General features: G+C 43.9%; 1 protein-coding gene across 2 annotated transcripts in view; it reads right to left on the minus strand.

Annotated features, from left to right (window-relative positions):
- CHST15 (carbohydrate sulfotransferase 15) overlaps positions 1–21,087 on the minus strand; it is a 46,552-nt gene extending 25,465 nt beyond the window's left edge. The window contains exon 1 of one of the 2 annotated variants that reach the window (XM_058810383.1): positions 21,022–21,087. The gene's annotated coding sequence lies outside the window, so the exon portion shown is untranslated. Of the gene's footprint in view, positions 1–2,582; positions 2,660–21,021 lie in introns of those variants that run through there. The other variant, XM_058810382.1, reaches the window with a different exon arrangement.
- Between the last annotated feature and the right edge of the window lie 4,147 nt (positions 21,088–25,234).

The following is a 25,234-nucleotide window of genomic DNA, read 5'->3' on the forward strand; positions in this document are numbered from 1 at the left end:
GTAGGGGAGTATTTGTACAGCAGGAGGAAGTTCATCCTGTGAGTGGGCAGGTTCCACCATTTCAATAAAAAATAGCCCAGTAGAAGGAATAAAATCCAAGCTAAATTAAAAAAGAAAGAACATTATGTAAGGAAAAGAGAGAAATAATCGTAGATTTTCTCTCTGATGCTTCTTGGACACATTTGGCTCCTCAAGTTTTCATTTTTGGAAATAAACTTTGCCTGAACTCACATCTATTTACCTCAGAGAAATCAGAAAGATGCCAGAAAGATGATATGTCAATAAAAAGAGGATCATGAATCACTGAGCTCTGCGAACTTCTGGCAAACAAAAAAGGGAAAAAATCTCTAAATAAAACAACAAAAACAAGCAAAAAGCAATTGCAGTGATTTAGAAAAGCCACAGGACTCATTACAAAGCTCAGCAACCTCCTGCAGACTGAAGTTATGTAAAGCTCCTTTATTTACTTAAATCCCCCGATTTTTAAAGAATCATCAATAAAGGCAACTCCCAAGATGCTGAATACACCCATGGAACCAATTTCAAGGCACTCCATTGGAAAACAGGTACATCCTAAAAGCAAGAAAAGGTGGCCACAGCCCATGGTTACACACTCAACCTGTTGAACAACTGCTGAACACTTGTTCAAGTCTAAAAATTTTTATTTAAAGAAAGCATTTCATGGCTTTTAAAGCCAAAGAAAACCTCCTGAATCACCACTGAATCAGCAATCTCGCCTAAAAAACAACAGTGGTTTCTTCCACAACCCAGCTGGTTCCTTACTCAGAATCTAATCCAAACACAATCTGCTCCTTCCTCATCCATACACTTCCAAATAAAAAGTGAGAATGGAACAAATTCCTTGCTCCTCATGCAAAAAAGAAAATATCGGCAAACTCCCCTAAAATCAGCATAACAGCAGTCATTTCAATCACATAAGGATGACTTCTATTATTTGGGCTGCAATGCTCAGGAAATAGTTATTGAGCTTGAATCACCACTCAGCTAGGGCATAAACACTGCCTGAATAAACAGATTGTTGGAAGCAGGGAAAAAAGAGTGGGGATTGGGAAAGGGAGCTCCCTGACCTGGCTCTGTGACAGCAGGGTCGTGCCCTCCCCCAGAAATGCATTATTGCACCTAAACTCTTGTGCAAGTTCCTGGAAATTGCCACGGTCCAGCTCCTTGCACTCCTAAAATGCCACAGCCACATGTTCTGATGTGCTGTTGTTTGGTCTGCCTCGAGAATGTGAAAATCACAAAACTCAGTGTTACCCATTTTTAAATTAAAGCCCTTTTCAGCAGGGAAAAAAACCAACCCACCAATTATATTTAATGGCTTCAGTGTTCCTTCTTTCTATTCTATCTGATTTACATCAGTCTAAATCAAAAATCTTACTTTTTGGGCTGCTTGCAGGATAAAAATTGCAGGCAGGAAAATAAAACAGAACCAAAAATCAGCAATTTCTCCAGAAATACAGGTCCAAAAACCATGGAAGGAAAAAAAGGCAGCACCAGCAGCCACCCAACCTGTGGCAGCACACGCCTGGAGCTCCTGTGTCAGGGCAGAGCTCCCATCAATGTGTTTAAATCCTCCCTCTGTACAAACAGGGAGCAGAGTGCTGTTTTCATACATTTCTGAGGATGTTTGGAGCAGAATTCTGCCTGCAGTGCACACTGGCTTCTCAACTCCTGATCAAAACTTGCTGCCTACGATGTGCAACAGCTCCAGCAATTCATCTTTTCCCTTCCCTTAGTTCCTATTCATCTCACATAGTGCCTTGCTACAGAATCAGTGACAGGTTTATATTGAATATGAAAGAGTTGCACACTGAAGAAAAAAACTGAGTCTTTACATAAATTACTCCAGTGCATTTCTTCTCACCAAAAAAGCCCCTTTAATCCACTTTCAGAAATCATTCTGCATGGTCAAAGTTTAGTATCTTTATTTTCAATCCTCCAAGTAACTGTGAGCATCCTCCCAACACACCCCACATCGTCCTGGGGGTCCTTCCATGGAAACAAGGATAAACCAATGCACCCATCCCGTGGAGCTCACAGATTCCTTTCCCAAAAATCTGGAGCCACATTACAAAGTTCTGACATTCAGAACACAACCACAAATTGCATCTATTTAACAAAACCCAGCCAGTCCCTCATTAAAATGATCAATTCATCAAGAGCCAGGATAAAGGAATGATGCCACTGGGAGTTAATTTTTACCACTTCCTAAGAAAAAGTGCATCTATTTAAATGTCCAGGGAGACAGCAACACCACAATTAGATAAAGACAGATGTAGAAGGTCTAACAATTCATGCAATGATTTCATATCCGTGAGAACTGTTCAGTCTCAATTTGCCCTATGTACTTTCTTTTGTTTTATGGAAAAAAAATAAGATAAGAGCTGCCTGGGAAGGCACAGAGAACACCTGAAATCCAACTTCAGGTGCAGAAAGGGAATGTGGCAAGGCTGGTCTTGCCATAAATGTTTGTATTGCATTTTTAATAAGACCAAGCAGCAGCTCAAGTTTCATTTCCAACACAGGACATCACAATAATTTACAATAATAGAAATTCTTACCTGCCTGCTCTTTCAAGGAATACATCCCACTCTCATCCCACAAATCAGCCACATTCCTGCTCTGAGTGTGAGTGCAAGAGGGAAGCACAGAGCACGAAGGCTGAATCTGTTATGAAGCTCTTTCACTGCAGTTATTTTTATCAAACAAACTGAAGAGGTTTGGGGGTTGGCGAGAGGGAAAAAAATATCATCTCTAAATACAGCTCTCAGCCGCCCTGCAGTCAGGCTGTAATCAGAAATAAATAAGTGTTTATCTTCAGAAAACGCCCAAGGCAAAGAATTGGTCTGGGATTGACAGAGCTGATGTCTCAGACCCAGCTGCTCTGTAGTTACCTGTCTCTTCCCATCCACTGTGAATCCTGTTTAATTTCAGGCTCCCAAGGCTGCTTCATTGACTCTCTGGAAAGATTGTGCTGCAATTTATTCAAACAGCTCTTACTCCACAGAGACACGAGGGTTTCCCTCCATGCAGAGCTCATTAGGGTGAGCACAGCACAGTGATTCCATCACTCTACCAGAACACCAGAAAAAAGCTGTGGATTCCCCATCCCTGCAAGTGCTCAGGGCCAGGTTGGACAGGGCTTGGAGCAACCTGGGATAATGGAATCGCTTCACTGTGCAAAAGAAAATAAACCTTCAGAGTCAGTGTGCCAGCTGACTGTCACCCAAGGGAGAGGAGGAGAGCTGGTGCAGCGCAGTTGGGTTTGCAGGAGGGGATCTGTCAGTGCTGAAGGGATATTTTAAGCCCAGCTCTTTGTCTCTTTGCATTGATTACTGGTCCAGAACCAGCACGTGGGGAAAAATTGTTCTGAGAGCATTTCCAACGTCCTGCCAAGCGTTTTCAGCCTTGACATGCTGCAAAATAGTGGGCATAACTCACAGTTATGAGCTACTCTGATTACTATCTTGTTCCTTTTACACATTTGATTTTCCTTGATTTTAGCAGCTGCTCCCTCAGGTTGATTTAAAGTGAGGAACATATTCCATCCACCATCTGATCTCTAATACTTTTCTGCCACTTTGCAAGGGGTATGCAGCACAAATTGCTAAATCCTGTGGGTTGTGAGAGATCAGCTGCTAATTTAAGGCTGCTTTTGAGGGATGAATAACATTGTATGGAATAAATAGAATTTGCATCACTTAATGTCTTCGGTTCCTGTTTATCTCATCCTGTGGTAAAATGGTTTTGGATGCAATAATGCAACCAAGTGGTATCAACTAGAATTCATCTGATACACCTTCACACTTCATATATAAGCAGTTTTTCTGAAAGGGGACCCGTTCTGTGTGAGGCTCAACTTTGCTTTAAACACAATAGAGTTACGGCAATTCTAGAGCAACGTAAATGCTCGCAGCTGCTCATTTGATTTTTTAGTGGCTGAGAAGGGATTTTCCTCCACCCCCAAGCTGAATTTTCTCCATAAACTTTACTATCTTAACAGAGTCATCTGAATTCTTTTTGTTGTGACTCATATACGGTGCCTTCTCTGTGAGACATGCATTGAAATGGATGGAAAAACGTATCTCATCTGTACATAAGTACCATGTAAGTGCTTTTGCATGAATAGGGCATTTCATCTTTCATCTAGTGCTGAGTGGGTGAAAGGAAACATACACAGCTGCATCCTGAAAAGACAAACTCAGCATTAGAGTCTGTCATTAAAGTTTCTTGTAAATTCAAACAAAAATTACTCAACTCAAACTATTCACTGATGCCAGATCACAACTGGGGCTTTGTTTCAGCACTTTAAAAAAACGCAACTCTGTTCCAAGCTTAGTAGTAACTTTTCTAAATGTTCAACAACTTTAATTCTTTAAGCAATGACACATCAGATAAACCTCAGTCCATTACCCAAGAAACCACTTTGTCCATTACAAAGTGAAGCAGACTCAGAGCCCAAAGTGGAAAACCCAAGAAAGCTCTAAGTGGTCTCAAGAAATTTCTAATCAGTTATCTCTAAAATATCACCAGATAAAATTTTTACAGTTAACTGCTGGCTACACCTAATTAAGCAAAACCTTTTTGATATAATTTCATTATACTGCTTCCAGTTTCTTAGAAAAGTGTTTATTCTGCCAAAGTCAGGCAACATTTACTTCCAAAGTCTCCTACCACTGTTCCTAAGTGTTTCAGCAAAGGCTTGGGCTCCATCACTCACCCCTCTGTAGTCTGTGCTTTTAACTATACAAAAGTGCAACACATTTTTATTAAACAATTTATAAGATTCTATCATTCTGAAGAGATTTCTGCAGCTCTGCACCCCAGGCTTTGAGGTGTGTGTGGCTGGGAGAACACACTCGATGTGGAAGCTAAAGCCATTTGAAAATGGATTAAACTCTCCTGATTGTCCTCTCCTGTCTTCACACCACCACATCTAATGAACAACACTTCTACCACAAGCTTCAAAGGATCAAATATCAAATATTCAAAGTTCAAATATCTTAACTCACTGATTTCCATGAGTGGAGGAGAGAGGATGTGCTGCACTCTACCACCAGCATCTCAGAAATATCACAGCTCTTGGTGCTGTTCTCATAAAAGGATAAAATCCAGCCCAGGAATCTTGCAGCTGCACAAAGCCCCCAGTTGATAACAGTCATAACAAAAGGGAAAAATTCCATGCTACATATGGAACTCAGTGAGTAAATATTGTAAAATCCAGGACAATAATAAGAAAATCTGTTCCTCAGCCACTGAACCATTGACTCCCTCTCTCTTCCTGCAGGTTTCTCTCGTGCTTGGCTTCAGTGTGCTTGTTTTCCACTTGGAAAGAACACAACCACAAATACCTTTTCATGCCTTACACTGCACTTAGCTGGCCTCCAGACTGTAAACAAACAAGATAAAAATCTGAGAATGTTCTTTACTCAATCTCCATGAAAAGAAACCGAGGGGAAAAAGAAATTAGAAAAGCAAACCCAAACCCCAACTCTGCATAATGATGAATGTACCAAGGGAAATCTGGCATGCACTCCCTCACACCATGCCTCTTCTGCAACATTTTCTGCAATATAAAGACAACATTTAGCTTAGCAAACTAGATGGTCTTTATTTGCGGGCAGAGGAAACCCAAGCAAATGCTCCAAGAGACTTTTTTTTCCAATGGATATGTTAATTACTTAAATTCTGTTATTGGGAAACTGTCCCAAACTAACCTTCTACTCTCCTTCTGCTTCAGCTGCACATGGGTCAAAATTCACTTTTAAAGGTTTTTAAGTGGGAAACTGAGAAAACAAAGCCCACCCTAGATGGAGACAGCACAAGTGCCTTATTCAGATCCTTCCTGACCCTACCTGAGCACCTTTGGGGAGCTGCACAGGGATGCCTGGGACCAGGATGCTCCAAGATCTGCTCTGTGGGGCAGAGCACCCCCTGAGACAGCCCAGAGTTCTAAGGGAAAGGGAGCACAACTGCTCCCAAATGCCCTGCTCCAGCCAGAAATCTCTCACTGCTATGGAAAACCCCACGTCCCCGGAGGCAGCAGAGCACAAAAGTGACCAGTGGGAGGTAAAATGAGGTTTTATTTCTAAACTGCAGTGCTTGTTGATGTATTTGGTTCCAGACAAATAGAGGAGGACGTGGAGTCGCTACAGGACATTGCAGCTGAAATGGCATCAGTGCTTGAAATAAACCCTTTGCTGAGGCAAATCACACAAGGAATCTGAAGTGACACAAATTCCATCAACTGCAGTTGGCAGCCAGATTTTGAAGAACAGATGCATGACTGTTAATGATAACCCAAAAAGCAGTTTCTAGTGCAGAAAGACTGAAACTGTTAACATTATAAAACTGCAAAGAGCTGAAGTATCTCCAGAGTACACCCCACAAAATACTTTGCAGGAACTTACAAACTCCAACTTAAGCAGAATTAACATATCTAACAAAAAAATCTCCAGCAAAAATGCCTCCCAAGTTCTGAAACACATTTCCATCTGTTCAATTTCTCTGTTGCTGATGTTGTTTACCTTCAGTCAAAGATATGAATCTTTGACTTCATGAGATTAATGTAATAATTTGGTTTAGGCTGTTAATGCATTCAAAGCTCTCAAATATGCAGGAGACTAAGATGGCATCAAGAGCATACAGATCCATTTGGAGGGGATGTTTTTAATGTGAAATAAATTAGAAATTCCTTAATCTATTTCTGCAGCAAGGACTACACTTACATAAAAGCTTCCTGGGGTGTCTTAGGCTGGCAGAGATGGCTTTTAAGCCCATTTATTCCTTCTAAGCACTGCTGTATAACCTAAATAATAACACTAAGGAAAACCCATCAAGCCTCATCAGGTAAGTGAGGACTCAAGCTTTGATGAATGCAATGCTCATGTCTCGAAAGTGACACCAGACCACAATGCAAAATGATAAATAAAATATTCATATTATATGCAGATACCTGTAGAGAAAAAGGCTGTATTGGTCAGCAGAAGAGCTCAGCCCAACTGATGCATCAAGCTACAAGAGGAAACACTTCTGTTGGTACCTCAGATCCAGAGAAATGTGAAAAACAGCTCTATCCTCAGCTGTCCTATCACTAATGCTGCTGAGTTACTTTCTAGTGGGCACCAAAAGGAGCTACATGGTTTTGGGAATAAGGCATTATAGAAGCTGCCCCGTGCTCAGCTTCCTTAACGCTGTCCACCCTCAAAAATGGTGTTTAAAAAGCACAGCAGGTGCTGATTGATACACCACGAGCTGTATCAATCCTTGTCTCCTGCACAGATCACTCCACGCCCATAGCTAAAGGCAGCAACCTGCAACAAAATGCCAAGAAATGCCACGTATTCCATCAGATCTTTGGGAATGTGACTCAGCAGCTGGGCTGGAGCAGTTCTGGGCACTGCAGCCTCTCCATCCTGCTTTGTTTTCTACAGGAGATGTCCGAAGAGCAAGGCTGCCCACACTCCAGCAGCTCTGGCCTGCCCTGGCTCCAACAGCAACAGCTCCAGGTGAGCTCAGCAGCCTGATCAGAGAATTGTTAAGGCTGGAAAAGACCCTTAAGATCACTCAGTCCAACCATCAACCTCAAGCTGTGACCTCTGATACTTCAGGTTTAGCTTTTCTATTTCTCAGATTCTGTGCTGCTTTAGTGTGTGGGTCTGGGCTCACATCAGGGATAGTGAGCTCTGTGCACAGAGCAGGGACACAAAACAATTCCTGCTCCAGCTGGGCACCAAGGACAAATGACCCAAATCTCAGCCCAGGAGCACAAACACCGTGGGCTGGAGAGAGAAAAACAAGCAGGGTGGGACTGCAGGGGCTAAAGCTGGAATGGGACAATGAACTGTAAGGTGCAAATGGAGCAGAAATGATCCCAGGGACAGACACTGTGCCCACTCGTGCATTTTGGGGCCATTTTGGTTCATCTTGGGTGCATTTTGGGACCATTTTTGCTCATATTGGGTGTATTTTGTTCATTTTGTGACCATTTTGGTTCATATTTGGTGTAGCCCTGGCTGGGCTCTTGTGCTGCCCAAGGTGGATCCACAGAGACCTTTAATAAATCCCTGCTTTATTCTTTAGCTCTGTCCAGTCTCTGTTCTAGGCCAGCCTTCACAAGGCATCAGCAGTAGGCACACAGCACCAAGGATGGCAAAATCTGTTCATTAATAACTCATCCTGGGCCTTTACAAGGCATCACCTTCACCACTGAGCCACCATCTCCACACCAGCACTGCCACCCAGCTGGGAGAGCCCTCCTGAGCCTGGAGACACACTGGTTGTTTTGGTTGGGTTTTTTTGCCTCATGAACTGCTGTGGTGGCCCTGCCATGAAAACCTCCAGGCTCTGGCCAAAGAATTGCTCCAGGAGCTCATCTCTGTGCTGCTGTCAAGGGGGAGGCGGCAGCTGGAGCGTGGTGATCCCCTGGTGCATCCCCACCGTGCCTGAGGAGAGCATGGTGGACTCTCCAGACCAGAGTCCGCAAGGGAAGGAAGACAGGGATGGGCTCTCTGACCCTCCTGGACAAAAATGAAAGGTTGGACAAGCCTTGGAGCAGCCTGGGGTGGTGGAAGGGCTGGAATGAGACAAGCTTTAAAGTCCCTTCCAACCCAAACCACACTGTGACTTTACAATTTTTCCATGTGAATAACCAAGTCCTGCTCCTTTTATAGCAGTTATTTCACCAGTATGTGGAAAATGAGGCATTCTAGAGCACCATCCTAGGTGCAGGAGAGAAATAAGTCTCACCACTGATAATTTGATTTAATTTGATGTTTTCCTGCATATTTAAATCCCGGAAAATGCCTTCAGCATCCAAACCATTTATAATCAAAGTAAGTGACTGCAGAAGTTCAGAATAATCTATAAACTCAAAAAATTCCACAGTTCTCCTCATTAGGTGAAAAAATAAATCACATGCTGATAACACACCTCAGTTTATTTATTGCATGGCTCATTGGTTTAAATTACACTTTGAAAAGAATAGTAAATCAGAATGAAACCTTACAATGAAACCTTTCTTTGCATATGAAAACTTGCATTTGATGTTATTCTTACTATTCCTCCTTTAGGTTACTTATGTGGGGCCAAGAAAACTGATCTGGAACAGACAAAATGTTTTATCCACACATGGACAATTAAATACAACATGTATTATTTTATCAGTGTTTTTACAGAGATGCTTTTGCCCAAGGTGAAAATAAATTAAATGGGAAAATGCAGCTGTAACCATTCACGCCATACACAGGAACCACAGAGTGCACCCAGATGTACCTTGGGGTTAGGTTATGGTCCAGAAAGGGTGTGGAACTCTCAGCATCAGACCTCAGAGAGCTTTTCAAAGGTGCTGCTCCACCTCTGGGGGACAAAATGACAGAGTTCTGACACGTGTCACCTGTAATCTCATTTGGAATAACACGATAGAAGTACAAGAAAAACCTAGATCTCCTAACTCACCATCCAGAATCCCATTACCTGGGAATTGAGGGATTTTGAATGAAATTCAGATATGTGTTTCACAAGACAGAAAGCCAGCAGCAATCCAATTTCTAAATAAACCACCTAAGGCAGACAGCATGGACTCTGACTTTCCCCCAGTAACCACATTAAACAGAATGAATTTCAGCCTTTCATAAGCTCAACAGACAGAGAAAGTGAATTTTCCCAGCTTCCCAAGCTGCAATCATGCTCCCCATCCCAGAGCTGTGCCAGAATCTCCCTGCACAGCAGTGGCAGGGAGCATTTTTGGGTCCAAAGCTGGCAGATGGCACTTTCAGGAGCAATGGTGCGAGACCTGCAGCAGGAAATGAAACCCTCCCTGTCATAAACAACCCCCAGTTAAGAACTGGAGCCCTCATTAATGTAATTGGTTTCATATGAGGTGCTAAAATACAAATTTGCTGCATTTAGAAGCCAACACTGTTTCTATTAGTTAAGGAGTGTTTTGCGGACCTCTATTTTTGCTCAACACAGAGGGAAAAGGGAGGGGGAAATGTGTCATGTACTCTGCCTCCAGCTAGAGAATTCAATGCTAGAGTACATTTTTCACCTCAGATGAAAAATGAAGGCAGGTAGCCTTTCAGCACAGCTGCTCCTGAGGACTGAAATGGAAAATTATTTGGAGAGGAACTCGCACATCATTCACTCAGAGCTGTGGATTTACATCCTCATACCTGCATGAGATCCACAGAGTGAGTAGGACTCTATCCCAAGCTGAAATCTGAGGGAGGAGGTATATTTAAAATTTCAAATGTAAAAAAATTACAAATTTAAAATGTAAAAACAAACTACAGTACTACCACTAGGTGGGAAAAAAAATCACTCAACATTATCCTTCAGGAAAACACTCAATTTTCAGCCTTTCTGCTTCAAATCCAGCAAATCAAATTTCCTCTTTTTAATGGTGCTGCCTTTGAGTACAGGCCAAAGAATGAAAGAGCAGGAGGGTTATGTTACCAGGGAGCAGAGAGAGGGTGTGCACCTCTCAATTTGGCATCTCTGGTAAGGGGAGGGAAAACCCACAGTGGAACAGACACACCCAGGACTGGTGAGGAATTGTGCCCTGCTCCAGCTCCTCACACTGGCCATGCCCAGCCAAGCCAGGAAATCCAGCTTTGCCTTGGGTACCAAGTGTTTTTCCTCTTTAGGGACACATCCCTACCCCACTTTGCTCCTCTTCTCCTTGAAGCCTTTAAACCCTGGGGATGAGCTGCTCCACTCCACAAGCAGAAGTTGGTCTCTGATTTCAGAATTATTCCTTTCCCTCCATCCACAAGGACTACCACCTTCTGTATGACTTTAAAACTCCCCCCATTGCTTTTAACTTGGCTGAAGATAAATATCTGTGTGAGCCATTGGCTGAGGTGCCTTTAATGACAGAACAGTTCATAAAAATAAAACCATCCATTCCGTAAAATGTGCATTCCCCCTTCTGAAAAACAGAATAAGCCTATTAATTATTTTCTTAAAGACTGACTCTCAAAATGGCACTGCTGACATTTAAGGCTCATAAAAAATGCAAGTCTGTCTGATCTGTGAGAAATGAGTTTATATGATCTATTTTAAGATGAAAATATTTGTCAAGGAAAACAGTTGCCAGTTAGGAACACAAACAGAAACAAAGCCACTTAAAGTAAATTGTCCTTTTTTGTTTTAATCTTTTCCATGCCAAGGACATGCTTCTCCCCAGAAGAGTGGTGCACAAAGTAAGTGACATCTGGTGGCTTTATGCTGTAATAGAATAAGGCACCTCATTTCAATGCTGTTAACCAAATCAGTTTTTAAATTTACTGCTTCTTAGCAAAGCTTTTCAGATGTTTTATTTATTTATTTTCATGCAGATACTTCTGAGGCCCCTGGGCATCACAATCCCTCTTGCAGGGTGACAACTGCTGTTATCCAATTAAAGTGGGACTGTCATATTCACATCAGGCAAAACACAACTCCACAAAGGAATTTGGAAGGCACAGGAAAAGAGCACTAAGATTTAGCTGGGCAGGATCAGTAAGAATCACACAGAGCCAGGCTGTAAGAAAAGGCTGTGCAGAATTTTGTGAAGGAAATCCTTCACCTGGTCCAATTATTCACATGCTCAAAGTAATTAATATCAACTCAGGTCTCTCTGAATTGTCTTTCATTGGATTTTAATTAAACCCAAAAGAAACAGCTGCATTTTTCATTCTGAGTTCAGCAGCATCCTGATAGCTACAACTTTTACAAATTTGAAACAGCTTTTCCCCTTTTCATGCTTTATTGATCCTCAGCAATGGCCACATCTAATCCAGCCAAGCCTCCTGCACCTAAACCTGCACTCCAGACATAAAGCAATTACTACTCCCCTTCAAACTCCTCCAGCCAGAAATACACTTCTCTTTCAGAAAGCCACAAGCCTCTCCTAGATAATTAATAGAAGTACTGTCAGCCAGCCTCAATTAAAATTACAAAACTGCTGGCACTGCAATATCAAGGCTTGCAACACTAATTTCTGCAGTAATAAGTATTTATGGGGGGAAAAAAATAACTGCAAGCACTATGTAACAGAAATGAGAGGAAAGATAAACAGACTCTAAATATTTATCAGCAGAGGAAGTCCAAAAATATAGCAGCAAAAATGGAGCGGATGGCAGCTAAATCCAGAGCATGGAGGGTTCCTCGAAGGATGTGCAAGGAGGAACTTCATTTTCAGCTTGACATGGCTAAATCTAATTAATTCCTTCCTCCTATTCAATTGCTGCACAGAAACCCCTAGATGCCAAAAGGACAAAGCTAAAAATGTCCCCAAAGCCATGCCTGAAGTCTGCACTTCTACCCTGCAGCAGTGCAATAAATAAAGAGTTGGACTTTGGGGCTTTTCCATCACTTTTAAGGCCTAAATATCCTTAAGAGGAATGTCCATCTGCATGTTTGGCTTCCCTCAGCACTGAAAGGGGGCTCCACATCTGCAGCATCTCCATAAAAAGGGGCCTCTGGGACAGCACAGCTACTGATGGATTATTTCAAAGGGAAATATTATTTCCTGCTCACATTCCCTCATCCCCACCAGACATTATCTTCACCTCGAGCTCTCCTGGCTGAGCTAAATAACATATGCACAGAAAAGCACAGCTGAATGGCTTTAGCTCCAGCCACTCATCAAGAGGAAAACTTTTAAAGATCCCATTTCAATTTATGTTTTTGAAATGCTGGCATGCTGAAGTCAGCAGGAAGACATTTCAGTGACTTTAATGAAGGCAGAGGTTCATCCAGAGAATTGCTGTTTGGAATGAACACAGGGTTTATGTTATCTCATTTGAAACCTTCCAAGTTTTCTGCTAAATGCAACTTAATGATATTTGCTATCTTGGAATTATTTGCTGTCACAATACAGAAAGGAGGGTATTAAAGTTGTGCACTGTAAAATGTTTAGTGATGATGGATGGGATACTCTTGTTTCACTAACAGGCACGTTTTTTAATGCATAAATATTAATTGTCATCAAGTGCCTGTTCATTTTGCAGTTTTGGAAAGCTTTAGCTTGTAGGAATTGTAATAGTCCAAAAAAGATACTGTTGGCATTTACATATTTATCAGCATTTTCATGGCACATTTTTAGGGCTTTTCTCTTTTTTTTTTTTTTCATTCATTATCCAATGTACCAGCACAGCAAGACAAAAAAAAAAAAAAAAAAAAGGAAAACTGGAGAGATTACTACACTCACTTAATGGGTATCATTACAGGAAAACACTATCAAAACTCAGCAGAGGCTTTTTATGCATTCCCCTGTATTACAGCAGAATGAGTAACTGCAATATTCCAGCTCTGCTGCTAAACCAGGAGAATGCTCAATCTGTGCAGCTGAAACGGGGATGAGCAGCAGGTGAGTGGAGCCATCTGAGAGAGGTACTGACTCCAGGCAGAAGCTCTCCCTGACAAGCGCTGGTTTGTTACCCAGATTGCCCAGCCCTGCCACACTCCTTGCTGAGCACTGGGCTCTGAATCCCTCCAAAACAAATGGAAAACTCTTCCCACTCCCACGTCCTGGTCCCCTCACACCAGTGAGGCCCAAAAGGTGAATTACTCCTGATCCAGCCTAATGCCAGATAAATCCACGTGGGATTTCCATGGATACCAATTTAAATTGCATTTACTCTGTTTATTTTCATTTTGCTGATCTCCTCAGAAACACTCAAAAACCTACTCTGAAGGGTTAAAAACTTCCCTATTTAAAATCACCTGATGTCAGACTGTGATAGTGTTGGCAGGGGTCCCAGGATGAGGGAAGAGACGAGGATCTGACTCCATATTTCAGAAGGCTGATTTATTATTTTATGATATATATTATATTAAAACGATACTGAAAGAATAGAAGAAAGGATTTCATCAGAAGGCTGGCTAAGAATAGAAAAAGAAATAATGATAAAAAAGGTTTGTGGCTCGGATAGAGTCTGAGCCAGCTGGGCTGTGATTGGCCATTAATTAGAAACAACCACATGAGACCAATCCCAGATGCACCTGTTGCATTCCACAGCAGCAGATAACCATTGTTTAAATTTTGTTCCTGAGGCTTCTCAGGAGAAAAAATCTTAAGAAAAGGATTTTTCATAAAATGTGTCTGTGACATCAGACAAATTATTATTTCCTTTTTCCTCAGCGAGAGGATCAGCTCAGATTCCACCCCTCCCTTCTGCTCACCTCTCACATCTCAGTTCTTGTTTTAAAAGATGGTAGAAATAGCCTTGCAAAGCAATTCTAATACTAAGTGTCAAGTGCAATAGTGGTTTCATTCTGATTTATCCTTATCTGATCCTCAGGCAAGTTAATCCTGAAGCTGAGAAAGTGTTTTCAGAGCTTTATAATTGATGAAACTTTTCATCTAAATTATTTACTTTGCGAACAGCTCCAATGAGTCGCTCAGGGCATGAAGCTGTAGTACTCCATGCTGGAGTGCTCAAGAACATGTTTTTGTCTTCTTAAATTAACAGCCCATCACTGCATCTCGTGCTGCAGTTTCTATTGGCAGCCTTTAACGCACAGCAGGGTTTTTATCTGAATTTTTATTGCCTGCAATGGGTGCAGTTACAACCCAGATGTCTCGGTGTTATCCCAGCCCGGAGCTCCAGGGAGACACAAAGCAGGCAGAGGATCCCTGATCCTGAAAGTGTCAATCTTACAGTGTAAACCAGTGTTCCTTCCCTGGAATTACCTGGGCACGGGCTCCACACCTGATGGACACATTCAAAACCTGCTCCTCTTCCATTGCAACAGCAGCACCCAAAATCCTTTCCAGAAGCAGCCCCAAGAAATGTCCTCAGGCTTCAGCAATCCCAAGGATAAGCTGTAAAGCAGCAGCCTGAAAAATGCACTACGAAGGGGTGCAAGACAAGAGCAGGAACCCAATCACCAGCCCAACACAGTGAAATACATCTACAAAATGATGAACTTAAAAATTTGAGATTCATTATCCATTTAATTTACTTAACATTACCAATATCTGTTTAACATTATCTAATATCTACAGAGCTGAGCAAAAAAGACAAATTACAACTAAAAAGCAGCCAAAATCAAAGAGGCAGGGAAGGAATATTAGATAAGGTGTTTGATGGGCTTGCAAGGAAGTGTTGGTTTTAAGAGCTGCTAAAGGAATTTCAGGAGAGGAAGCTCCCCTGTGAGGAGCTGGGCCTGCAGGCAAACCCATCTCATTATGTGATACATTCTCCTAATAAACTATTAAACCATCTTTCTCCACTTCCTCCTATTTCCAGCTTTACACAGACAAACCTCCTGGCTGCCCTAGTCAGAGAGTCCTTTTTCTTTGGATTAATAAGTTCTGGCACTCAAACCATTATATCCCAATTTAGGCATAGCAAGGTTGACACTGGGCTCATATTTCCTCCAAATTATGGGTAAAACCCTGCAGAATCCTGATTTCTGCTATTTTTTTTTTTTCCTGAGGTCTCTCCTATTTTTTGGTATCTCACTACTCATTTGGTGCAAGTTCTAAAGCACTTGAATTAAATGGTTTTTATCCACACTGTTCCAAGACCTGAAACTGGGCAAACCATCCAATATTTCAAACTCACATCCACGTGCTGCCCATCCTCAGAGCACTCTTTCAACACTGTGAGGCTTCTTCCATCTCCTGAGTACACATGCTGCACATAAATCTTTATATTTCTTTGCCTTTGTATCTTGTAGAGTTTTTCATTTTTCAAAGCAGTCTTATCTTGTTTCCTCTGTATGACTTTGAACTTTGCATTTTATCTTCACTCTTGTCTGACCTCAGAGTTCTTCCCAGGTCAAGCTCACCTGTAACTCAATGAATGATTTGAAAGCAATGACCTTCCCTCTATTCCATGCAGCAATCCTGAGAAGTTACAAGTCTAACTTCAACTTACATCTAAGCCAAACACCAATAAATGCAAAAACCAAAGTAAAATATAACAATACAAAAGGCTTTTTCACTCTCATCAGTTTTTCTAATTTTATGGTTAGATAGCAGGGTACATTCACCCACACTGAAAATCAAGGTTTTTCTACGGGAAAAAAATATCTCCTCATGAAACTTATTTTTTCCTACTGGAAGGCGTGAAGCAAATGGAAAATGTCAGTTTGAGTATTTCGCTATTTAGGTACAGATCTGCACCTTTTGCAGTGAGGAACAACCCACCTTAGATACAGATTTGGCACAAAACCCCATTTATTTATAAAGCACTGAGCTTATTTTATGAGTAAATGCTGGCATAGTAAGTTTTAGAACATTAAGTGTGTATCTGGTGCTGCTTCGTATATAAACAAGCCTGGCTTCCTCCCTTACTCCATCCCATCAGTTCTCCACAGAATTGGGTTCTGGGATCAGTTCTCCACAGAATTGTGTTCATTTCCAAGGAAACCCATGGCACAGGAGGCAGCCACATGCTCCCCACCATTCCCAAGGCTGCAGGGGCTGTGGCTGCACACCAACAGAGGAAGGGTCACACCGTGCCTGGAGTTGAGGTGGGCACCTCATTTTTGGTGAAGGACAGAAGGAAAGCAGCAGCCAGGTGCTGAGGTTTGAGAAATGAGTGTTTCAGGCTGTTGTGGGAGTTGAGGCAAGGTGGATTTGGGAATGAGAAGAGGCAGCAGGTTGGGGCTGGAGGGTTGGTGCAGGAGAGGTCAGAGCAATCAGAGGGATGGAGCATCAGGCCTGTGAGGAAAGGCTAGGAGCGGGGTGCAGCCATGATATTTTCTGAAAAATCCTTTCCTTAGGATTTTTCCTACTGAGAAGCTGGGAGGCCTCAGGAACAAAATGCAAACAATGATTATCTGCTGCTGTGGAATGCAACAGGTGCATCTGTGATTGGTCTCATGTGGTTGTTTCTAATTAATGGCCAATCACAGCCAGCTGGCTCAGACTCTCTGTCCGAGCCACAAGCCTTTGTTATTCATTCTTTCCTATTCTATTCTTAGCTAGCCTTCTGATGAAATCCTTTCTTCTATTCTTTTAGTATAGTTTTAATGTAATATATATCATAAAATAATAAATCAGCCTTCGGAAACATGGAGTCAGGTCCTTGTCTCTTCCCTCATCCTAAGAGCCCTGTGAACACTGTCACAGTGAGGTGTTCAGCCTGGGGAAGAGAAGCTTCCAGGGAGACTTTAGAGCACTTGAAGGGGTTCCAGGAGAGCTGGAGAGAGACAAGGGATGGAATGACAGGAGAAGAGGAATGGCTTCAAAGTGACAGAAGGTTGGATGGGATATTGGGAACTGGGAATTGTTCCCTGTGAGGGTGGGCAGGCCCTGGCACAGGGTGCCCAGAGCAGCTGTGGCTGCCCCTGGATCCCTGGCAGTGCCCAAGGCCAGGCTGGACAGGGCTGGGAGCACCTGGGACAGTGGGAGGTGTCAGGGCTGGAACTGGATGAGCTTCACGTTCCCTTCCCACACGAACCAGTCTGAGATTGTGACCTCTGTGTGCTGCCACCAGAGGGGACAGAGTGTGCCTCGCTCCTGTCCACATCCACCACCTCACCAGGCCTCTCATCCTCCCCACAGCTGCCTTGGCACTGCCACCAGGACAACGTTTTTCCTTCTGTTTCTTCTTGCAAGGCATCACCTGCCTCTCTCCCCTCAGAGGATGCTCCTTTAAGCTAAAGCTTACAATCCACGTTCAACAGCTGCTGGAAACCAGGTGTAACATAAATTAATAAATATTCCATGGAAAAGCTACATTAACTGCTTGCCCCTGAAGTGCTGTTTAGTGGCATGTCAGGCACAGCTGTGTAATCAAAGGATTACAGAGCTCCCATTGCAAGGCTCTCCACCTCCTCGGGAGCTTCCCTGGCTCCCTCTCCTGTAAAAACCCAGCCCAGGCACCAGGACAGAATTGTAATCATGTCTTTGAGCCTGGGAAACACAACCCAGCAGGCTGTGGGGACAAACACAACATGTTTTCTGTCAGATACACAGGCAGCCACACAAACTTTAAAGAGAACAGGTCAGCAAAGCTCTAAATCATCTGAAATTTTAGTGAAATTGCAGTGTAAGGGGAGAGATGGGTGCAGTTCAGGGGGCTTCAAAACAAGAACTTGCAGGTTACAGATCCCTTCCCCTGCACAGACTCCAGATCTGACACCTCACTTGGTCAACAAGAAAAACAGGGCACTTCACTAAAAACATAAATAAATAAGAAATGCTAATTTGTGGGGGAAAGCGGTGAAAAAAACTGCTCTCCTATTGGAAATCTACCATGGCTTTCCACAGCACTTTGGATTCTTCTAGCTGAGCAACAAAACTCCAGCCAAGGAGTACATTGGGAATTTAGAATTACCCCTCCCTGTGGGTATGGAGGAAACCAGGTGGGTTAAAGGGGAAAATGGGAATCTAAACCCAGCAATTAACAAGCCCAGATCAAATCAGGGTGCATCTTCTGCAAACCCTCTGGGATGTCTGAAGCAGTGTTCCCCATCAGGTAAGTACCCAGGGCAGCACTGAGTGATTTAAGAGCACATCCCTTTGGAATTTCTGACTGTGGGATATACATTAACTGTAGGGGTAATTAGGAGGGAGAGGGGGATATCAGTATCTGTTTATGTCATGGCTTTTCTTCACCTAAGTGATGATCTGTGCTGGAAGAGAGGCACAGCTGGGTGTTCCAAGTTCCTAAATCCATGTGTAATTTAGGTGAGATCAGCCCTCTGCTGCCAGCTCACCTCGGGACAAATTCCATCAGCACCCGGTGGTGACACAGCCCTGAGCTACAACACTGAGATTTTGCTCTGTGCACATATAAGGAAGAAATCAGTGCAGGAAAAGTAGTTTATAAAAGGAAGGATTCCCTTCCTAGTCAGCAGAGGAATTCCACAAGGAATCCTTGGCAGAGTTTGCTGCCACCCCACTTGATCTTCAACACAAACCAGTGCTTTGAGAGGTGCTTTAGTACCAGCCCATCCTCAAAACTGAGATCACCTGGGCTGCCAACAAAAGCTTTGAGCACTGAAACTCCCCCTTCTCACAGAGCTCCTGCCACAGGCTGCTTGAAATAATGTTAAAATAGAACATAAGCAGTACCTTATTTGCATCTCTGTGATTATGCCTACATAAAATCCTTGTTCATGCTGCTGGTGGATTACACACCTTCATCCTTCCCCTCCAAACACATGAAATAATTCAAATATGAGAGTTTGCTTCACCCTTCTCATTTATATGATTTCCAGATACCTGCTTCTAGTTTAGCAATGAAGATAAAAATCCATTAATGCCTTCCATTGCATTAGTGGAATTAAGTGTTTTGCAATGTAAATCTCCACTGTTTGATCATGTTCCTGTTACAAACCACCAAATAAAACACTCCGAATTTGAGATTAGTCCTCCTATGACAAAATCTGAACCATAAAACTATTTTCCTATTGATTTCAGAACTGCACAGTGGCTGCAACTCACAGACACGGGATCTAAGTGCTATTAAAAAAAAAAAAAAAAGGAAAGAAAGAAGGTGGTTTCACTACTAAATCTTCATACAAGTAGTCTTTCTGCATTCAAATTGATTTTCTTTCTTTTGGCACGTGAAGAGCCAGATGAATCCTTTGACTCAATGCCCAAGAGTGAAATGGCACCAACAGCAGCAGAGAAGCTCTCAGGGCACGAGACGCGTGACAACATTTTAATCACTGACAAAAAGAGGCTTCAAGGCAGCTGCTCTGTTAGTGTTTGCTGGTTTTAAGTGAGATTCACTGTTTGTGAGTGACTGTATATAAAACACATATCTATGTCTATAAATAGCACAGATATAAATATATATATGTATGGTTCACGTCCACTTGGGGATGTTTTATTGGTGGAAATTTCCCTCTCTGCCAAAGATCAAGCAGTCCCCAGTCAGTATCAAGTGCAGTGCTGCTCAATCAGGTGTTTGTTTATCCAAACGAGCACATACCATTTGCAGTTAAACCTTAAAAATATTTATTTTTCACTAACAGTTCCAGCAAACTTGGAGTTTTAATCTGTGATGTGCCCAGCTGGCCACTCCGCTCTTTCTTTTAAGTCTCAAAACACAAAGGAACATGGTTGTTCTACAGGAGATGATGATGATGATGGGGTTTTGGTCTGGCTAACAATTCAAGAAGTGAAACCATTCTGATGTCATATGCAAGGAAGTCAGTGAGAAGGGGACTTTGGGCCATAGAATGATGTTAGAAACAAATTTAAAAATTGTTTAAAATTCCCAATCTGAGAGTTTGGTAGGTGTTTGGATGCACCATCCAAGCAATACTCTCACATATACTATTAACCTACAAATCTGTCTGTGCCTAAGACACTGAGATCCCTGCAGAGTACGGCTGTAGTATTACAATGAAGCAGCAGAGGAAAATTTAAAAAAAAAGAAGAAGAAGAAAAAGAGAAGCCCTTATATGAGAACGCCAAAGTTCAGCTGGTGAATTGTTGCTTAACAGACTCTGACCATAATAACCCGTCACTGAACCTTGCCTGCATTCTCAGCAGCTATGAAGCTATTTTTAACAGCCAGCAGCTTGCATTTCAGAAACCCCCCTTTTCACCCAAAAACACTCGCAGCGATGGGCAGCGTGCACGCCCCGCTGGTTCCTGGGTGGGATGCGCTCCGGGATGGAAAGGCTCTTTCAGAGAGCCCCCGGACAAGTGTCCGCTGTCCCCGAGCCCCGCACGGCTGCGGGCAGTGACAGCATCGCCCTGTGCCCGGTCTGTCCGCTGTCCCCGCGGGTCCCGGGAGCACGGCCCCGCTCCTGCCGCCTTCCCCCGCTCCAGCCGCGGCTCCGGGCTGCCCTGGCAGCGCCCCGGGTGCCGCAGCCCGCGGGGAGCGGGGACAGCCCCGCGTCCCCCGAGCCGAGCCGAGCCGAGCCGAGCCGAGCCGAGCCGTGCCCGGCGCTGCCCAACTTCCCGCAAAGTCCCGCTGCTTGCAAACTTGGGGAGCCGCGGCCTGGGGACCCCCCTGCCTTCCCACCATCCCATCTCATCCCATTCATTCCATTCCATCCCATTCATCCCATTCCATCCCATCCCCGCGCTCCTACCTCCGCCGCCTCAGCTCGGCTCGGCTCGGCTCTGCCCCGCGCCCGCCGCCTCCGCCGGCTCTGCCCTGGGGGAGGGGGGCGGAGGACGAGGAGGAGGAGAGGAGGAGGAGGAGGAGGAGGAAGGGGGAGGAGGGAGCAGCCCCGCCGCTCCCCGGCCTCGCTGCGCAGCCCGGGAGGCGGAGTGCAGCGCTCGGCTCTGCCCCGCGGCTCCCGGGGGTGCAGGAGGTGTCCCCGGTATGGGGGAGCGGGGATGGGGCTGCGAGCAGAGCGGGGGATGCACCTCGGAACCCCCCGGGATGGGGGAGCGGGGATGGGCTGCGAGCAGAGCGGGAGATGCGCCGCGGAACCCCCCGGGATGGGATGCAGGGCATCCTCCGGGCATCCCCCACCATGGATGGAGAGAACCCAGGAGGAGATGGGCCCCTCCTGAGCCTCCGAAGGGAATTCGGGCTGTCCCGTGTGCAGGTAAAGGTCAGCCCGAGGAGACTCAGGGCACGGCTCGGGTGCTGCTGAGGCTGGGGACAGACCTACAGACCGGTCCTGCTGCACACCCGGCAGGCTGTAGAGAGCATCATCTGCCCTGCTCCGGGCTCAGAACGGCAGCAGCACCACCAACGTGGCTAAAGAGCCAAAAACTTCTACTCAGTTAAATGCAAAGTTTGTTCTCAAACAAGAGATCCTACCAAAAAAAAAAAAAAAAAAAAAAAAAAAAAAAAAAAAAAAAAAGTTTATTCATATATGTGTTAAGTGAATTTACCTAAAAACTGTTAAACTGTCAGAGAGCAAGCTGAGATTAAATTTTAAGAAGGAATTGTTCAGGGTGGGCAGGCCCTGAGAGTGCCCAGGGCAGCTGTGGCTGCCCCTGGATCCCTGGCAGTGCCCAGGGCCAAGTTTGGCTTGGAGCAACCTGGGATAGTGGAAGATGTCCCTTCCCCTAGTAGAAGGGTTGCAACAACTTTGGGTCTTTAAGGTCCCTCCCACCCCAGACTGTTCTGTGGTTCTGTGATGATAAATTTATGGTTAAATGTATAGTCTGGTGATTAAACCTGTGACGCACACACATCCTTTCTGAGATGCAGCACACACCATTTCCCTCAAAGGTTTAATGCAACACTTACAAAGCCAATGTTATCCAAAGGAAAACTCTTCATATTTCCCTCCTGACACTGTTAAGCTTAAATCCACGTGTTTAATGTTCAGCAATATTATTTCTAAGAGCTTGAAGTGATGAAGCACGAGCTGAATATGAAAGAACAGTGAATTCTCTATTTTAGTACTTCCTTTTGTGATCAAGCCCATCTTTGGTTTTAACTTTCAGAAGCATCTAAAACTCAGCTCTGTGGGAATCTGTTTTGCAGTGAAACCATATGCACCTTAATAGTAAAATGCAAAGCAGAAGTTTATAAATTACACAGCAGGTGATTGTGCACCTGTAAGACCATATAAGAACTTTTAAAATCTTTTAAAAACCACACATGCACACATTTCCTACAGCACCATGTATGCATCTCTGTTCAGGTCACATCTGCATCTCACCTGGTTTTTAGGGGAAAAAACCACTCAGAATAAAGACCCTGATAAGGTGACACCTGTGATTTATAAAATACTCACGCATATTCAGCATTTCTGTTCTGAGTTAAATATGCTGCCCTCCAAGGCCTTTTTTGGCCTCGTGGGATGCTCTGAATAGCAATTATCCTTAGCCAGATTTCTGTGTAATTACACTCTCTTCCTTTTTCTGTATTTTTAAATAACAAAAAAAATCAAAGAAGCTGTCATGAAAACAAGATCTTCATTCCCTGGGGAAGTCTCTGTTTGCATTATTCCTCACCAGGCAGCAGCTGGAGTAGAAATCTTGGTGGTGTTTTCCACACGTGGTGCCTCAAACTTCCATAAAGGCACTCCATGAAGGCTGGGTCTGCCCATCTCACAGACACTGGAGAGAAGGGGAGGAAAACACAAACTTTAATGCATAATAAATCCCTCTCCGGGAACAGTGTTACCAGGAAAAATCACAGAATCATAGAATGGTTTGGGTTAGAGGGACTTTAAGCCATGGGCAGGGACACTTTCCACTGCCCCAGGTTTTTCCAAACCTTCCCCAACCCATCCTTAAAGTCTTCCAGGGATGAGGCAGCCGCAGCTTCTCTGGGCACCCTGTGCCAGGGCCTCACCCCCCACACAGGGAAGAATTTTATTTCTAATATCCCATCTCACCCTGCCCTTTGTCAGTTTGGATCCATTACCCCTTGTCCTGTCACTACACGCTCTTGTAATGATTGCCAGAGGAAGGAAAATCAGAATAAACAGCCTGAAAATCTAAAAGCTAACACTGACCTTTAATTCTCATGATTCAGAGTTCAAAGAGGGAGGAAAGGAAGAAGTTTCAATATAGAAATTATAGTAGAGCTATCTCTGACTAGATTGGTTTTCATATAAAGAAAGGTCCTGACCTCCACCTCTGTAAATCTGATTTCTGCTGGTTGCCATGCTTACTCTGCAACATATGAAGAATCATCCCACTTTTAAAACAAGTTTGTACATATTTCTTAGCTCTGAGCAGGTTTATGTGGTGAAAAAGATGGGCGAGTCCTTTAGCAGTGTTGAAAAGCAGGCCTGCAATTAGTGGTGCAAACCTGTGAATTTAAAAGGTGATTTTCTTAACCATGTGAGTCCTTTCTCCTTGCTGCTGGCTGTGGCTCGGGGCAGAAATCTGGTGGACAGGTCCAGTGGCTGTGTTTGCCAGTAGCAGAGCTGTGCATTTATAGCCAGATTAAACTGTGGGATAAATAAATCAGATTGTGTCCTCAGAGCGCCGCTGTAATGGGATGCTAATCCCAGGAAAAGGGCTGCTTTCCCTCCACGTGCCTCTCCCAGCATCTCTGGGTTATTCTCACAGAGAGGGCTCAGAAATGCAGATGTTTCTGCTTTGTGCTTCCTTTCTCCCAAACTCATAAAGCAGAGGAAGGAGTTCATTGCCCGCCAGGGCTGAGGAGGATTCTGCTTCCCACTCCAGCTGCTTTTGGGGAGCCCTTTTCCCATGACCTCCATCCCCAGGCAGTGCTTCCCAAAGCCCTTCTCAAGGGATGCTGCTGCAGGGTGCCAGCACAAAGGGATATCCCTACATCAAATCCTAATTCCATCAGAAACAGACGCGGGCAGTGACAGGAAAAGACCAAAACTTCCCCAAGACATCTCAGTCCCCTTTGTGCCACGAGGTGCCGGGAGCAAAGGGACCTTCAGCATTCCCTGAGAGACACCTCAGGGCTCCCCTTTCTCAGGAAAAGCAGAGGTGTGGTGGAGCTGGAAGCAAACAACTTCTTGGGGAAAAAAAACTACAAAAATCCTGTAAATCCAGCTGGGAGTTTCCGTGCAGTGAGCCTGGAAAACCACCAGGTGCTATGGATGCTGTATTTAACAGCTCAGCGCTGAGCAGAGCCACAGCTCAGCCTAATTCCAGCCCAATTCCAGCCCAATTCCAGCCCAATTCCATCCCGATGGATGCAGGCTGGGTTTAGGATGTGCAGCCCCAGCCCTCCAGCACCCCCAGAGATGGTTTCAGCTCTTCTCCCACCTCCAAGGCTGGGAGTTGGTGCTGTGGGCAAATTGCAGGGAGATTTGCTATTCTTAGTCGTCTGCTCTGCCATTAAAATATTGGTGTAATTCTCACTGGAATTAATGGAATGTGTGTATTTTATAGAAATGCATTATTACTCTCATTTTGCCCCTGGTATCCTGGCAACAGGCACATTCACATCACTAATTTCATATCTTGTACATCCTTCAGCTCTGAGTAAAGGGTAAATCAACCTTCAGATACTCTGAATGCCTTTTTTTTTTTTTTTTTTTGCTGTTTTCCCAACTTGGGCTGGGAATTATTCCTCTTGGCATGCACATCCTTGGAATGCCTCTGGGAATTCATGCTCAGCCTTTAATTGAAGACAATGCCTTTGTCCCTGGAACAGGCAAAAATTAAAACTGAAACTTGATTAGGTAAATGTGGCAGAATCTGGTTTCCCATGAATGGTCTGTTAGATTTTAATGATTTTTAGGTTTCAGTTACCTTTTGCCTGATGCCATCCTTTCATCCTGAGCTTTGTGTCCTTCAGCACCCTCAAGAGCTCCCTTTTATTGGTGATCTTTATGCCCTCCAAGTACTTGTTGAAGGGTATCATTCCCCTCTTAGTCATCATTTAGCCAAGTGATGCATATT

This window comes from Ammospiza caudacuta, chromosome 9, assembly GCF_027887145.1.
Source record: "Ammospiza caudacuta isolate bAmmCau1 chromosome 9, bAmmCau1.pri, whole genome shotgun sequence".
NCBI classification, from domain to species: Eukaryota; Metazoa; Chordata; class Aves; order Passeriformes; family Passerellidae; genus Ammospiza; species Ammospiza caudacuta.